The sequence below is a fragment of the Micropterus dolomieu genome, linkage group LG03 (assembly GCF_021292245.1).
Source record: "Micropterus dolomieu isolate WLL.071019.BEF.003 ecotype Adirondacks linkage group LG03, ASM2129224v1, whole genome shotgun sequence".
Taxonomy (NCBI): Eukaryota; Metazoa; Chordata; class Actinopteri; order Centrarchiformes; family Centrarchidae; genus Micropterus; species Micropterus dolomieu.
In genome coordinates, this window is record NC_060152.1 from 2,780,660 (window position 1) to 2,796,963 (window position 16,304).

Genomic DNA, 16,304 nt, shown 5'->3' on the forward strand with positions numbered 1-16,304 from the left:
GGCTCTGATTGACACCACCTTATTGGTAAAATAAGATAAAAACAATTCACAGTCATCATTACTTCCAGCTGAGGCACAAGGAGGGGTTGGGTTTACCAGCTGATCCACAGTCTTAAACAGAAACCTGGGATTGTGTTTATGTGTAGTAATGAGTTCAGAAAAATAGTGTGTTCTCGCATCCTTAACCATTTTATTGTAGTTAATTAATAAATCCTTCAGACTGAGGTAATGGACTTGGAGATTGGATTTTTTCCATCTGCGCTCTGCTTTCCTGCATTCCCTTTTTAGGCTGCGAATGCTGTCATTTATCCAGGGTTGTTTACTAGCTTTAGACGTAGGCCTAACCTTTAGAGGAGCAGTAATATTTAGTGACGACAAGCAGATATGATTGAAGTGATCGACCAGATTGTTGGTGTTGGAATCAGACAGGTGTTGGCTTTGGCTCTGAAAGAATGCTCAAAACTTTGAAACACTTTGTTCATTAAAGCTGCGAGAACACACGGAGCTTGGTGAGGCGGCATGAGTAACAGGCGAATCACAGCTAAAAACAATACATCTGTGGTCAGATATGGTCATTTCCACTAATCACTAAGGAAATGCTGACACCCAGGGTAAAAACCAAGTCCAGTGTATGACCACGGTTATGGGTTTGCCCTTTGACATGTTGTTTGAAGTTAAAAGAAGTGGCCATATTTAAAAAGTCAGTTGCATTAACATTGTTGGGGTCATCAACATGAATATTGAAATCGCCACAAAGAACTATTCTGTCATAATTTAAAACCAGAGTAGATAAAAATTCAGGAAGTTCTGATAAAAATCCTCCAGGCGGTTTTGGGGGGTGATAAATTACAACAAATATGATAGGTTGCAGCCCTCCAACTTTAAGAGTGAGAACTTCAAAGGAGTTAAATTCATCACAGCGTACTTGATGACATTTAAAATTTTTCCTATACACGCTCACTAGCCCACCACCACGACCACTGACCCTCGGTTCACTAAAACAATCATATTGAGGCAGACACAGTTCAGCTAGCTGGCTATAGTCAATCATTTGCAACCATGATTCAGTTAAAAACATAAAATCTAGATTTGCAGACAAGATAAAATCATTTAAGATAAAAGTCTTACTTGAAAGTGATCTCACATTGAAGAGAGACATTTTAAATGAGTTTGTTCTGGGTGCTGGAGTTGGTGCAGTTGTCCTAATCCTTAAGAGATTACTATTATTTCTGTGTGGGATGTGCACATTTCGGTTTACTGGTCTATGCGTGATGATGACAGGAATGCGTGATGATGACAGGAATAGAAGTCTTTGGAACAGCGCTGGGAGCAGACGGCTTTACATGCCAGCATCAAGGCGAAAAAAAACCCCCATAGATGCAGCACGAGGACAGTCTCCCAGCTATCTAGTCTAGAGTGAGATCACAGCATAGATGTGAAAGGAGGCAGGTCGGCCTTCTCAAGACCTTCTGAGAAGACGCCACGGGGCAGTGAATGGGAGGGACCATTCTGTAGGGGAGGAGGGGAGGGGGCGTGCTGTGAGAGCAGGTGGGGCGGTGAAAAAGAGATGGGGAGTGTGTGCAGATCAGAGGGGTGTATGCGAGCTGGGGACAGTCAGCATCTACTGATCTAATGACGGCCCGACTTCAGAGCGACGCTGGCTCCCTTTGCACATTGCCAATTAACTCCAAGGGTGGGTACAGTTGATGGACAAGTCTATTATTAGCATGTGAGGAGTGCCGCAGTGCCTAAAAGAAATCAAAGAAAGAAAAGTCTTGAAGGAAGTGGCAAATGCAAAGTGAATGCACGTGATATGCTTCATTGGCCCAATTGTGGCTGTATTGCTTTCTTCTCCCACTCCCTCCCAACACCGTCCACTCATGAGCAGAAAATACAACTCTACTTTGCAAATGATGTAATTTGTGGTGCTGGAGAGGTGTCCCCTCACTGCTGCCGTACTCAATTATAACACTCTGGGAAACAAAAGAGGGAAATGTGCCCCTTCATTCAAAGAAATATATCAAAGGTAGCTCAAATGCTTAAATCCTTCCAGCTCAGCAGACCGCTGCCTGCTGCCCCTCCCGTGCGTCCCACCTATCATTGTCTTCAAGCCGGAGGGGTTCACTCACTGATTGGGCTCCATTTCAAAACATTTCTCATGTTCACCAATGAGCTTCTTCAAGGACAATCACTGAACTGCAAAACACGCATCCAATCACATTGTTCAGCTGCTTACATTTACTTCAATTATAATGTTCTTCAACTAATGTTGTGTCTGAAATCACCCCCTCATTCACTCATTCATTACCCCCTCAATACTTTACTCTGTAGTAATCACTAAACTGAGATTTCAGATTGCAATCAATCAGCATTTTGCACCATCACTGACAGGTGTAGTGTCTCATGATGGTAATTTACATTTCTAGCAAAAGCAAAGCATTGCAATCTGGGGTTTGAAGCAAAGAACAGTATGCCATGAGCACTACATTTCTGAGTAGATATTTAATAATGACAACTGGGAAAAGGCTGTCTGCTGAGGAAGATCGTGTGATATGATGCTCCAGCCCGTGATGAGACTGTTGTTGTTGTTGTTGTTTCCAAGGTCAAGAACTTCTAAAACTTAAATCTCAGCTTTTAAGCCAACATGGACAAAGTCCTTAGGTTAATTTGAATGACTTTATTTCCACTGGTTAGTCCATCTGCTAAGGAAGATGGTGTAACGTGATCAAAAGCTCCAGAATAGCGACCGTGGACCTTGATGTGAGATCTGTTTTTGCCTAAATATGTAGGAACAAAAAAATCTTTCAAACGTAAGACAATGCAGTCTAGGACTTTGCACTCTGGGATTTCTTATTGAAAATTTGCATGTTGTTAGCACTTAATTTTTGAGGGAATATTTGAGTTTTGCAGGCCAGACTTTTATTTGTAATGGAGTACACATTATGGTATTGAGGCCTACAGTACTAACTTTGTTTTTATGTTAGGTTGGAACTAGGCTGATCAAAAGAATCAAAACTAATCAGCCTGAAGGAAGGTGCCTCTCCAGACAGGTAGAAAATGAACAGTGAAATTTGTATTTTGTCATGATCATCTTGGAGGGATCATCCTTTCACCTTCTTTGTGGCTCTTTTCAGGAGGCTAACTAGTTTGTAGCATCAAAGATAGACGAGCTGTTTGAAAAGGAAGCTACTGTCAACCAAAAAAGGCTGTGAATATCTATTGATTTGCTCTGTAAATACAGTACGTGAACACTTGCTCTGCTTCCCTGTTTGTCCAGCCTTATAGGAAACCTGTCAGAGCAGATATCACATAATGGAGATGATCAACTGCTTTCAGAAATATGCTTTGTTTTGCCACGAAAGCCAATCAGGAGACGTGCAACTTCAAAAAGAATTAATTCATTCTCATTTCTAATCAGGGCTTAATCTTAATGTCTGCTCAGCAGTATATGGACGTCTGATATAACATATGCAGGGATTAAAATGCTGAAAATGAAATGCTAATAAGAATGTAATTAAGAAGGAGAGGGGCTAATAAGGAGATTCATACTACAGTAATTGTTGAATAACGTTTTTCACCGTTAAATTAGAGTCAAAACTGTACAGTTGCCTCAAGAAAACGTGACAAGGATTTTAAAATGTGTGGCATTTTAACTTAAACATGTATGGCTTCACTCAAAGTTCATTAAATTAATGTGGATCCACCAAAAAAAAAAAAAAACCTGATAAAAAGAAATGGCAGCTCCCACTCAAATTAATAGTTTTGCTGATGGAGATATGAATAGGAAGAAGTCTTCAATAGCTGGTTTCACACTGATAAATTTAAGCAGAACATGTTAGCAGCCGTCAGCTCAGATGAATAATGCATGTTTCTCCTTTGACTGACAGGGGTGATTTAAATCTCACTGTATAAAATAGACGTGTAAAGAGGGTCACGGGCCTTTATAGGTCCATTACTTTCACCTTGACACTAATAAGGGCCACTATAGCAGGATAGCATCTATTCATTTGTAAATGTAAACGTGTCAGTCTATTCATTCTCACAGTCCACATCAGGGACAATAACACAGGAAGACCATAGCTGACATAAAGATATTCTATATTTTTCTTCTTTCTTATAGTCAACAAAGGTCATGAAAAGACTAAAACCAAAATGGAATGTATCTACTAACAAGTATTGTGTGTGTGTGTGTGTGTGTGTGTGTGTGTGTGTGTGTGTGTGTGTGTGTGTGTGTGTGTGCGTGCATCAAAGCCTGATATATATCTTCTTCCTCTGTCCTTTTGTCCAAAGAACTATTAAAAACACATAAATGAGTCACACTGTTGCTGGATGACATGTTCCTTCATCACCATGAGCACACACGCTGTTGCTGCTGCCCCAAATACTCCAAATGTGGATTAATCCGCCGCTGAAAATAGTCCCCAACAAATTCACTATTTTGTTCCTGTTTCAGTAAAGTTTGCTAAAAACTATACTAGTTTTAGGAAATTACATTTTTTTTTGTTGTTTTTTAACTCAACTTTAATGTGAGCTTTTTTAGATTTACAGTGTATCTTGTAGATCTCAGTATGAACAACTGAGCTTGGAGCTGATAGCCACAAACCGACTGAGTTGGTAAATCGGTATAATCTTGAAGAGCAGCGCTTATGTTTTTTGTCTTCTTGATGTTATTGAAGATGTATGCCCACCTATGAGTCCACTATTTAGAAAACATTTAGTAAAATAATCTTGATTGGTTGGAGTTATTTGAAGGCAATTCTATATACTGATCAGTTTTTAATGAGGAGAGTTTTATTTTGGCCTCTTTCTATTTTGGCTGCCAATAGAGTTTAAAGGCAACCTTTCACCATACATTCAATACATCATGAAGCCACCTGGCATGATTCTAAATTTCTTGCCTATATTGTAACTTAAAGTCTCTCAGGTCAGCTAACCAAAGTCATATGAATGTTTCCAGAACTAAAATGTCCAAAAACAAACTCTCAAGACTCACTTTTCTTGCTTTGTGGTTTCAGTTAAAAATTAAAAGGTTTGTCCTCCCTGTCTGATATCTTGCTTTTGTTGTGAAGCACTTTGTAAGTTTTTATTTTGAAAGGTTCGACATAAATATAGTGTTGGTGGTCAAGACAGAGAAGATTTCATCCTTCATAGGACATGTCTGTTATTTATTCAAATTAGGGTTTTTAAAATCTTTTATTTTGAAATTGTGCGCCCACACAGGCTGAGCTTGGTGTAGTGCATGGATACTAAAACATTTCCCACTTTATTGAGGAGGGACATTAGATACAGGAAACCACTTTTTTTACTCTTCAGCGTTTGTTTCACTGGCTGTACTTCTTGTATACGTTTATGTTTTTTATTTTATTCATTCATTTCCTGTGTATTGAAGCTGGCTTGGGCCAACCTGAAATTTAACTTTTTAATCAAGTAGAAAAATGAGGGGTTTTAATAATAAATTATGTGCCCCCCTCAGGCCAAATATTACCCTGTTAAAATAAGGACACCACAGGAGACAAAAACAGTAATATCCCACCATATTCACTATATATTGTGTAGCACAGGACTCGTGAGGAAAACCTTTGATTATTATTGTGATGCCCTTGCAGAGCAGATTCTTGTATAGGAGAGTGATAATCAAATGCACAGCTTATCTTGGAAATGTGTTCTGCTTTGTGTGATGAGGACATTTTTCTGTTGTTCAGGAGGTATATATCTGTGTGGTGTTTTTTTCCTCCCATCACTGGAGGAGGTGGAGGGCGGATTAAAGTGAGGCTAATCTCCAATCCGGGCCTCCTCCTCTTCTCTTTTTCGTTCCTTCAGTTCAGCCTCCCTGCAGCTGCCAGGTTGCTGTTCCACTTCTCCGCGGCGGCTTTATTCATGAGGAAGAGGGATGAGGGGGAAACAAGCAAAATGAAAATGGCAGCTGTTTGTTTACGCGTTCCCACGACTCCATGCCAATTAAGCATCATCATTCCGTCAGCCGCTTGTCTTCCCTGATTAGACACCCCTCAGCAGACAAGACGAGAGAGAGAGAGAGAGAGAGAGAGAGAGAGAAGGCCCGGAGAGGAGAGCTCCTGTCTGGTCACCGCCATAAATGAAGCAACTGTTTCTATCATTAATATGATCATTTAAAAACACCTTTTGCATCATTTCAACCACTTCCATAACACATAATCTACGGGCGGATTTTGGCCACCTTTCTTATAAAATAAAGGGAGATTTAGGACGCTTCATGCAGAATCATCAGGTCACCTTCCTGTAAACTAATGCAGGTGATTATATCCACTCCTCTGCGATAACGTAAAAGAAAATTTTGCACGATTTCTATCGTAATTTAAAGGATCAAATCATGTGTTTTTCATGATCTATGAAGGTTTAAGCAAGTTCACACGACATAGACCAACCAAGCCACAATCATTAAAATTATTAAAGTACAGAAGTATTAGGCTATTAGCTCGCGCCGTTATGAACTGAAATGTTGACAGAAAATGAGTTTCAGTGATTGATTTCTAATTTCCCTTTCTGCTCCTTTATTGAAGTTAAAATATCTGATTTAGGAAAGGCTACATACAGCCTGCCACAGTTTATAACTTGTGTATGTTATATGTTTGCTGTGTTTTTTGTCTCTGTTTTTATTTTCTCTTTTATACCTTCTGTACAGCACTCTGGTTCCACTTGTGGTGTTCAAAGTGCTCTTTAAATAAAGTTGAGTTGAGAGTTGAGTTGAGTACAATAAACAAAATGACTGAACTGAAGCTATTATTGTAAAGTTATTATTATAACTTAAATATAAAACCACATTTCCAAAACTATAAACCAGCGAATTATATTGCATATGATTATGTAATCATGTGACAGCGCTTAAGTTAGCTTATGTCTGATTCTGAAATTATTTTTTTAAACTGAAACAGAAAGAAACATCTTTTCTGACAATTACAGGAATCGAAAAAAATAACTATAGATGATCATTTGGGTTTCCAGTGTATGTACTGATCTGAAATGCAGGTTGTGACACCTGCAGGTCGAGACAAATCTGAGCGTGATGCCATTTCTGAAAGGCTGAAAAAATGTCTAGTATTAATCTTTAGTTGCAATGCGTTACTCTGATATAACGAAGTTAACGAACTGTTTCTTCGTTAGCAATGTCCATAAGATAATAACTTCTATGAGGGCTGCAGTGTGTTAAGTATTAATTTACAGAAAAAAGAGGAACTGTTTCTGAGTACAAATAACATTTAGTACGTTGTTGTTCGTTTTCCTTCGTTTTACACAACAAACCCATGACCCCATTAGCTCTGAATGGCGAACTGAACACACAACATGTGGAATTTAACTGACCTTACAACTTTGGTTTTGTTGACATGAGGCAAGTCTGAAGCCAGAAAACTGCAGGTAGGACTCAGGAGCAGCAGCGGGCTGTGCTGTTTAAGAGTCCTTCAGCATCACGTGTGCGTTTCTGGTTATTATTGGATTACGTCACGGTTTAACTTGCAATTAAGCTCAAATGACTCACCAGATATGAACCATAATAATTTTAATCCATGACACTGTTGTATGACTGCACATGAGTTCTGATAGACCTGAAAATATGTGTGGTCTTACAATAATAATAATAATAATAATAATAATAATAATAATAATAATAATAATAATAATAATAATAATAATAACAGTCCAAATAAACAAACTATTTCTCTCCATGTCCTGTCGTAAATAAATTCAGGCCTTTAAATCAAAACAGGTGACGTGACGCAACCGATATTTTCATCCACTGTGGTTTAATTAATTAAAGGGGTTAATGATAGTAGCAGTATGCACATGGATAGGAATATTACAAGAATATGCTATAAACTCACCATTGAACACACACACACACACACACACACACACAAAGGGTAACTGTGGAAAATTATGTACAGAAAAATATGGATTTGTGTATAGGTCATATGAAATTAGGCAAAAGGAGAAAGAAGTAAAGATTTTCAGTGCTGAAGGAAATACAGTTTATAGATGGGGAAAATATGTGGATATTAATATCAAACTATTATTATTATTATTATATATTATTATATATAAGTTATTATAGTTAAAACAAGCTCATTCCTGAGAAAACTATTTCTGGTGCTCTAAATATGATTACATTGAATTTAAAGTAACATTTTAAAAGCCTGCTGAAAATTGTAAAGTACGAATGTTTGACTTCACTACATATCAACACAATCATTTATCTTATTACCTGACTAGATTTACTTTTTTGAACAAATCTCATTCAATTGTACTTGTGATTGTAATCCAACACACTTTCTGTTAAATTCAGCAAATATTTCCTCAGTGTTTGATACCTTTTAACACACTGTCACATTCCAACGTGCTGGACTCCAGGAATTGTGAAGAAGGAAAGGGTGGCCAAGAAAAAGCCAAAATATAAACAGAGAAGAAAGTTATGTGAGTGTGAATTTATTAAAGGATAGCCTCTTGAGATGAATCATCTCATTTTCAAGAGGGTCCTATCTAGGGTCTTAAATATGACCAGGCTACAGCAAAAGTGTCCATCCATCCATCCATCCATCCATCCATCCATCCATCCATCCATCCATCCATCCATCCATCGTCAACCGCTTATCCTGCGTACAGGGTCGCGGGGGCCTGGAGCCAATCCCAGCTTACATTGGGCGAAAGGCGGGGTACACCCTGGACAGGTCGCCAGTCCATCGCAGGGCCACACATAGACAAACAAAGGACAAATTTTAGAGACACCAATTAACCTAGCCAGCATGTTTTTGGATGGTGGGAGGAAGCCGGAGCACTACAGCAAAGGTGTTTCAATTATAAAGAAACCTCAGAGATTTGAAAATTGGGGGGGCGGAGCTTCTGAGGGAGCAGTGAAGAGAGTTTGTTTGACAGTTGAGTTAAATTCCTTTAACAAAAGCAAATTAGGCTACAACCACAATACTATGTTTTTTGTTTTAAAATGAAAACAATCTCTGTCCACACCAGCCTTTTTGTTATGTATTAGAAATGATCTCCGTTTATATTAAGACGACTGAAAATGTACTGTTCGCGTACACTGGGCATGCATGTTCCAGTGTAAACAGAAAGCAGAAGAACCAAACCAGAGATTTTTTTGCATGGACACTAAATATGCTACTCCATAGTTTTAAAACGAAACGGGGTCAGCAGCGTTATAAGTCTTGGATAAGTTGTTTTTTTCTGGACGGGAGGTACAAACGTAGCAGTTTTGAAACGAAAACATAGTAGAGTGGCTGTAGGCTTATACTTCTGCGTCAAATCGACGGCGTAGCCTCTGGGTAGCCCCCTACCCTACGCCGTCACTTACGCCGTAGCCTGACGTGCACCTCCTCAAAAATGTAACCACGCGACGGGGCGACGCGGACTGTAAGCACTGTGATTGGTCGGCTGGGTAGCCTTGCAATGCCTCCGAGCCAATAGGAAGTGCCCGTGCTTTGAAGTTACTTTAACTATCGGCCAAAACGGCGGCTGTAACACGGTGGATCAATATATTTGACCGTCACAACCCGAGCGAAATGACTCGTTTCAATATCAGAATGTGATCCAATGGGTTGATAACATTTGAAACGGCTATACCAGCGGCACGTATACATTTTTACCCCCATTCCCGTTAGCGGAGGGCTAAACCGGACGTTAGCCGGCTCGCCCGGCAAAAGTGGACGCTGTAGCGCTACTGCCGACTAGCGTTTGGGGGTGTAATTGCGCAATGACGGACACACCTACGTACAAGTATAAATGCATGGCTACGTGCGTAGCCTACAGCATAGGAGCGCCGGAGTATAAATGGGCCTTCAGACATCATCATCCAGACTACCGGAGCAGGCACCATCACGGCTGACAGCTGATTCCTAAAGATGCAGTTCCACTAAAGGCCACTAGATGCTGTTTTCAGGAAAACTATTGTGTAAATCTTGTGCATTGTTCTTCAGAGTGGTGATCTGAATCTGTAACTTTCATGCATGTTCCTTCTCTCTTTAGTTCCTCATCCTCTCTATTTAGAAGGGGTTTTAGTCATTTACCTCATACAGTGCTGTTGTAGTCTTTGTTTTGACGTAATACTTGCTTTTCAAGTTGATTAGTTTGCAACAACCAATGGATGCTTGCAGTCTGCAGACTAATCCATATGCCAGGTGTTATCTTATCATGTTGATGTTCAATTGGGTCAAAAAACTAAAAGCAGGTAGAGACCCTAGTTTTGTTGTGTGGTGTAAGTAAACTAAACTACACATATACTGTGTATGCGTACTTTATAGAGTTGGTAGGGTTATTCTGGGACATATGCAGCAAATTTAACCACACAAATGGAATTTAAAAACGGATGCTGCTGTTACATGTTATGCATCTTAACCACTTGGCCACCATAAACTCCCATTTTGTGTCAACCTTCAACACTCATTGCTTAAGTTGTGAAGTCAATCAAAGAGTCCAATTCAAAGAGATCAATGGTGAATCAAAACATCTGGAAATGTAAAGAAAATCAGCAGAGGATTTGTGGGAGAGATTTTCATCATATCAAGCCTTTATAAAAAACAAATACAGATTTTGGAGCTTTACTGTGTTTTGTTAATCATGATGAAGAGAAGCAGGTGGCAATGTCACAAAGTGTTACTTAGAGTTAAGTACATGCAGAGAAGAAGTTATTAATCTTTCATTCAAACCAGATACAAACAGGAAAGAGTGAGATGTTTTTTTCCTAAAGTGATTCTGGTAGTTGTGTTTTTAGCACTTGCACTCCAAGCCAGTAGGGGGCAATAACCTCACAATAACGCAATATAATTCATCTGAACGCTTGGTTGTTGTTATGTTTGGGAAGAAACAACAATCCTACAAACATGACTGCAAGAAAAGGAAAATCCATGAACATGTGCTTCAGGTCAGTGTTTGTCACGTAACGTTACTCTAACCTTAATCTCATCCAGCACCATCATGGCAGGGGGGTCTCTCAGCTACTGTCTGGCAGCAGAACTTTGATGAAGCCTTGCTCAACGCTCCTATTACACCTGATCAGCAATGTCATATGATTGTTTTTCTGGCTACATATAATTTTTAACTGATTTTCAGTTTCTCTTGATATTTAGAAATCAGTGTTGCGTCTGTTCCCGCTGCATCTCTTTCATCCAGTGGAGACGCCATGAAACAAACACACCAAGTCACAGTGAGTATTCAGGGATTTGGAGTATATGTTGCCAGCCAGACGACATTTCAGACGTCTTAAATGAACTTTCCAGTGCTGAGGCCTGAGCTGCCTCCTTCCCTCTATCTGAACTGCCTCTCCTCCCAGACAGCAGAGAGCCTGGAAACATAATGCTTCATGTCTGCATTTAGAGGGGCCTCTCGATCTCTCTCTTTCTCTCTCTGGCCCCTCAGAAGAAAGTGGAAGGAGGTGCTGCAGGCTCTCTGATCCCACAGCCTCCTCCTGAGCGGCAGTCAGCCAGCTACAATAGGGTGTGTGTTGTGTGTGTATGTGTACGTGTGCATGCAAAGGAGTATAAGGGTGCGATCCACCGCCTCCTGTTGATAAAAAGTTGATTTTGTTGCTTCTTTGTGCTTGGCTCTTTATACCAAACACTAAACGCTAACTAAGACCAGGATCTAAGGTTTATTTAGCACATTCATTTCTACATTTACTGTACATATACAACCAATAAGATTAGGTCAATAATCAAGGCATACCAGAGACAAAAAATGGTATGGTTTAAAATATAATCTTTGCACAAAGCAAAGGAAAGGAGAAAATGCAGAAGTCATCAGATATGCAAGACAACTGATTTGACTGCTTTAACGGTTGTTTTCCTGCACTGAACCAACTGACTAGTCAGAAAATGAGCTTCTAATACTGCTACTAAATTCTCATCTAAATATATTTATATTAGCAACAATCTATGCTTGCTCACAGTCTGATGTTTTACACAGTTTTAGCTATTTGTAGACTCCACCCTATATATATATAAACCTTTATTTAAACAGGAAATTTTTTAACCATAAGTTGAAAAACAATACATTACGTAAATTAAAATACAATACAAATTTACACAGTTTACAAAATATTTACATAGAAAAAATACAACGAGTTTAAAATATATAAACAAACAAAATAAGGACTAAATGTAGAGATCTACCTACCATTAATTAAAAACAAGCACATATGTCCATCAGAATGTCAGATATTCTTTTTTTAAAAGCAGCTAAGGAAATTAGCGCACCAATCTTAAGCCTAGACTGGAGTTCATTCCAGGACGAAGGGCCATAGTAAGTCTGTCCTCATTCTTGGTACCTTACACAGTAGTCCGTCACTAGATCTTAAATGAGATGTACTTTGCATATGAACAAACTTTAAACAGATATAAGAAGGCAAAAGACCTAAAATAGCTTTATAAATAGAAGTGTACCAATGTAGCATCCTGCGCAGTTTGAGTGATGGCCAATTTACCCTACTGTATAAGATGCAGTGATGTGTCTGATAGCCAGCATTTGTGATGAACCTGAGAGCCGCATGATAAAGAGGGTCAAGCTTTGACAGAGTAGATGGACATGCAAACTGATATATGATATCACCATAATCTAGCTGAGACAAGAATAATCCTGCAATCAGTTTTTTCCGTGTTGTCCTAAAAAAGCAAGCTTTTAATCTATATAAGAATGCCAGAGTAAATTTAAGTTTTGTAGCAAGAGCTTATGTTTTTTAAAGGTAAAAAACATATTCTGTCCAACCAGATACCCAAGTATTTATAAGTATCAACAAGTTCAGTGGCTTCATCTTGCAATGTGTTAATAGCAAGAGCTGGGACTTTAGTATTTATAGGTGCAAATATCATTGCTTTTGTCTTTTTTGCATTTAAAAGAAGCTTAAAATCAAACATTTTTCCATGATACTGTATCAATATTCCAGCCCATCATATTGATACATAAAATTAATAAAAAATAGCGCTCATAGTTGCTCTGTAGTTCTGTATGTTATATTTTCTAAATGTGTGCTGCAGAATTGTGGTGTTTTGCTGCAAATAAATAGAGAACTTTTTCACCGGCATTTTGTATTCATAGTTAGACAGATATCGTGATGTATCATTTTAAGATTGTCGAGCGATATATCAATTATCGCAGAATTGCTGTATCGTGATATTATCTTTATCGTGAGTCATGTATCGTGTATGTATCGTGAGGTTCCCACTCCTAAACCTGACAGTTCGTAGGCCATCACAAAGTCCTGCCACAAGGAAAAGGATTTTTTGGGAGGGCCTTGTAAACAAGGCTGAACCCGGTTCTAGCGTCTGAAATGCAGGTAACGTTCCTCAGTTACTAAAAAGGTATCCAGGGAACGTTCTCGGGGTTGACAATTTTGGGCCGTTTGACTTCTTCCAAACAGTTTTTCTGTTAGATAAAGCTCTGGAGACCTTTGGAGTGACTTTCACAGTAATTCTGGTATGTGTATGTAGGATTTACTCTTAAACTATTGTCCGTTGTGAGCAAAGGAGGGATTTCAAAGACTGCTTTCTTTGTTTTGGTATCTTTTAATGCAATCATTCCCCAAACGTAACCGTTACTGGTACCATGACGATCAAGGTCCCCTAACCTAAACGAAGCAGTAATGTTAACCCAAATCCTGATCGTTCCATAACCCCAACCAAGTTGATTTTGTATCTAAAACCAACCAAACCTTTTATAGGAGGCACAGACAAATTATGTTTTCCTGTTACTTCTAAACAAACTCCAAGCGTTGTTGGATGTATTTTGAAGGACTGCTTGCAATTGTTCAAAGGTCATTACAACAGATGGCAACAAGTCTTTGTCTCCCCTATAAAGCATTGCTTTATGGGGGCTTTTTGTGTGATCTATTTGGATTGTGTTCTTACTGGTAAAAAGCTTCCCCAAATCCACAACAAACTATGGTTCTGTTTTCCAGTGAATCGGTGCATTTTATTTATGCTCCTTGCCTGTCATTGGCTATTTGGTTTGGTCATTCTCACCGGAATGAAGGAATCAAGCTAAATTCAAATCCTCCAGGAGAACAAACTGATAGATCTGCTTCTAGGATTGAATCAGGCTTTTGTTGAAATATGAATCTGACTCACAGATTTTTGAATGTGTCTGCTTAAAACGGCTGGACTAGATTCCCTGGTGTTACAAATGTAGCTGAGATTCACAGTTGTTGCTACTTGCGTAACACGTCCTGTAAATCTTCATGGATCATTATACCTAGCATCATATTCATAAATGCCCCCATCCAGTGCACTGGCCACTCTTCTCTAACAGCCTTAGAATGATGTAGAGTTGTTTGTGACGGCATTACCATAAGAAAGCATCTCCCTCTCACTGCACTTATTTGACCTCTGACATCCCCTTTGTGCCACCCAGACAGCAAATTGCTACCGTGGAAGCGGCTGGTTCCTCGCTGCTCGCCACTCCCGTCCTCTAGCCGGGGGAGAAGAGTGGGTGGATGTCTTTCAACCAGGTCGTTTAATACCAAAGTCAATTCCCATACACCCCCATCCCTTCAAAAACACACACCGTCACACACGCTCCCACACTCTTAGCCAGACAGGCTGGAGGACTCTGTCTCAGCAGCCTTTCTTTGCCGCCCTGCTCCTGTCTGCACCCCCTTTTCTCGTCTGAGTTTTAATGAAGAGAGGGGGACCCATGGACGGAACATGATTAGGGGGACCCTGAGATTGCATGGCCGTAGACTTTGCATGTGTGTATATCTGTCTGTGTGTGTGTGTGTGTGTTTGGCTTTGGAGGCTTAATCCCATAGAGTTGTAACGGGATGAGAAACATATGCAGCATATTACGGGTGCATCGCATTCACAGCAGTATCAATGGTGTCCTCTGTTTTACCATCAAAGCCTGGGAATGTCTTTGTGCACGCTGCTGTTACCATATGCTAATCGTCGCATCAGCTTTCAACACTAGAGCGGTTTTGATTTCAACAGTGTTGTTTTCAGATTTTTGTGGATGTTTTTAATGCAAAGCTAATTATCATAAAGACAAAGTGGTGAGGATTTTTAAAGCAGCAGAGACTGATATTTTATCAACTTTGTTTTAGATTTTGCTGAGGTTTCCACGAGGTACAGTAAATCACCAACTGTGTTTTGCTAATAGCTTCTTATTTTGCTGTGAAAATACATTTTAAGCCTTTTTTTTTTGTTATGTTGGACTCATATACATGATAAAAATATATTACTTACCTAACTTAGGCTAGATGTTGGCAAATATCAGCCAGACATTCATCGCTCCATCCATTGTGTGCCAGAGGGTCATGCAGCTTTGAAGATCTGCTAACCCTGAAAGAATTTCATTAGTCTATATTTGAATGCAAAGTTTTAAAATTCCACGATGCTCTAAATGTTGTCTCAGAGGGTTTCCCACCAGTTACCAAAAATAATTTATAATCCCTTTCATTCCTGCTCTTCAGGATTACCTACTGTGTGCTGTGTTAATACAACCAAAGTCACAACTTTGTTGTTTTCATTGACGTTGTTTTTATGTTTTGTTGCAGACAATTGAGCACGTACAAAATAGTGATTATATAGAGCTCATAAATCCTACTTGTCAACAAGGGTGTTTGAGTTTTTCTCTCAAGCACTCGTCTCTCATTCTTTACACAACGACTTCTGAAACTTTTCCCGTGAACAACGAAGTGCAACACTGTGAATGTCTTCGAGGAGAGACTGTTCAAAAGGGTGCATCGTTATCCTTGTTCGTTTCTCTCTGTGACAGCAGTGTGGCCTTTCTTCGGCCTTCACTCCTTACGCTGCTGTGCTGAGACGTCAAACAGATCACAGTTTGACAAACTTATCTGACAAAATCAACATAAATACCGGTTAAAGACAACAGCTGTAGGGACCCCAGGGAAAACAGAAAGTTGTCCTCTTTGTCCTCGTTGTCCTTTTTATTTTGGGGGGGTGGCAGCTGTACAGTGGCTGCCCACTGCTCCTAATTTGGATGGGTTGAATTTTGCATGTTGTGTGTAGGGACAATAAAGTTGGTATAATATAACTTGATATCACTATACAACCTCTGACTGTCAGACACGCATTGTTGTTTTGGAGAGACTTGGTTTTCCTTGTCTGGGGATTGAAAAAGCTGCCTACTATCCCTATACATTACATTCATATTAAACAATTCCGCAGCACACAGTTTACAACTGGTGCAAACATTCAGTGCCAATGCACGAGGAAGTGTGCGTTTTATTAATCAACCATACTGTAGTTGTCATGCATGGATGTTTAACAAATAATGAAGTTAAAATAAGTTGGCAGTGAACATTCAAAAATGCA

The 16,304-nt window shown here is 39.4% G+C and overlaps 1 protein-coding gene and 1 long non-coding RNA gene across 5 annotated transcripts in view; both read left to right on the forward strand.

Annotated features, from left to right (window-relative positions):
* The window catches only part of isg20l2 (interferon stimulated exonuclease gene 20-like 2), a 136,831-nt gene that overhangs the window by 5,525 nt on the left and 115,002 nt on the right, over nucleotides 1–16,304 (forward strand). The window lies entirely within an intron of this gene.
* On the forward strand, nucleotides 10,812–11,566 carry LOC123968314. The gene is made up of 3 exons (XR_006824437.1): nucleotides 10,812–10,903; nucleotides 11,109–11,185; nucleotides 11,312–11,566. It is a non-coding gene; the product is annotated as an uncharacterized LOC123968314 (long non-coding RNA).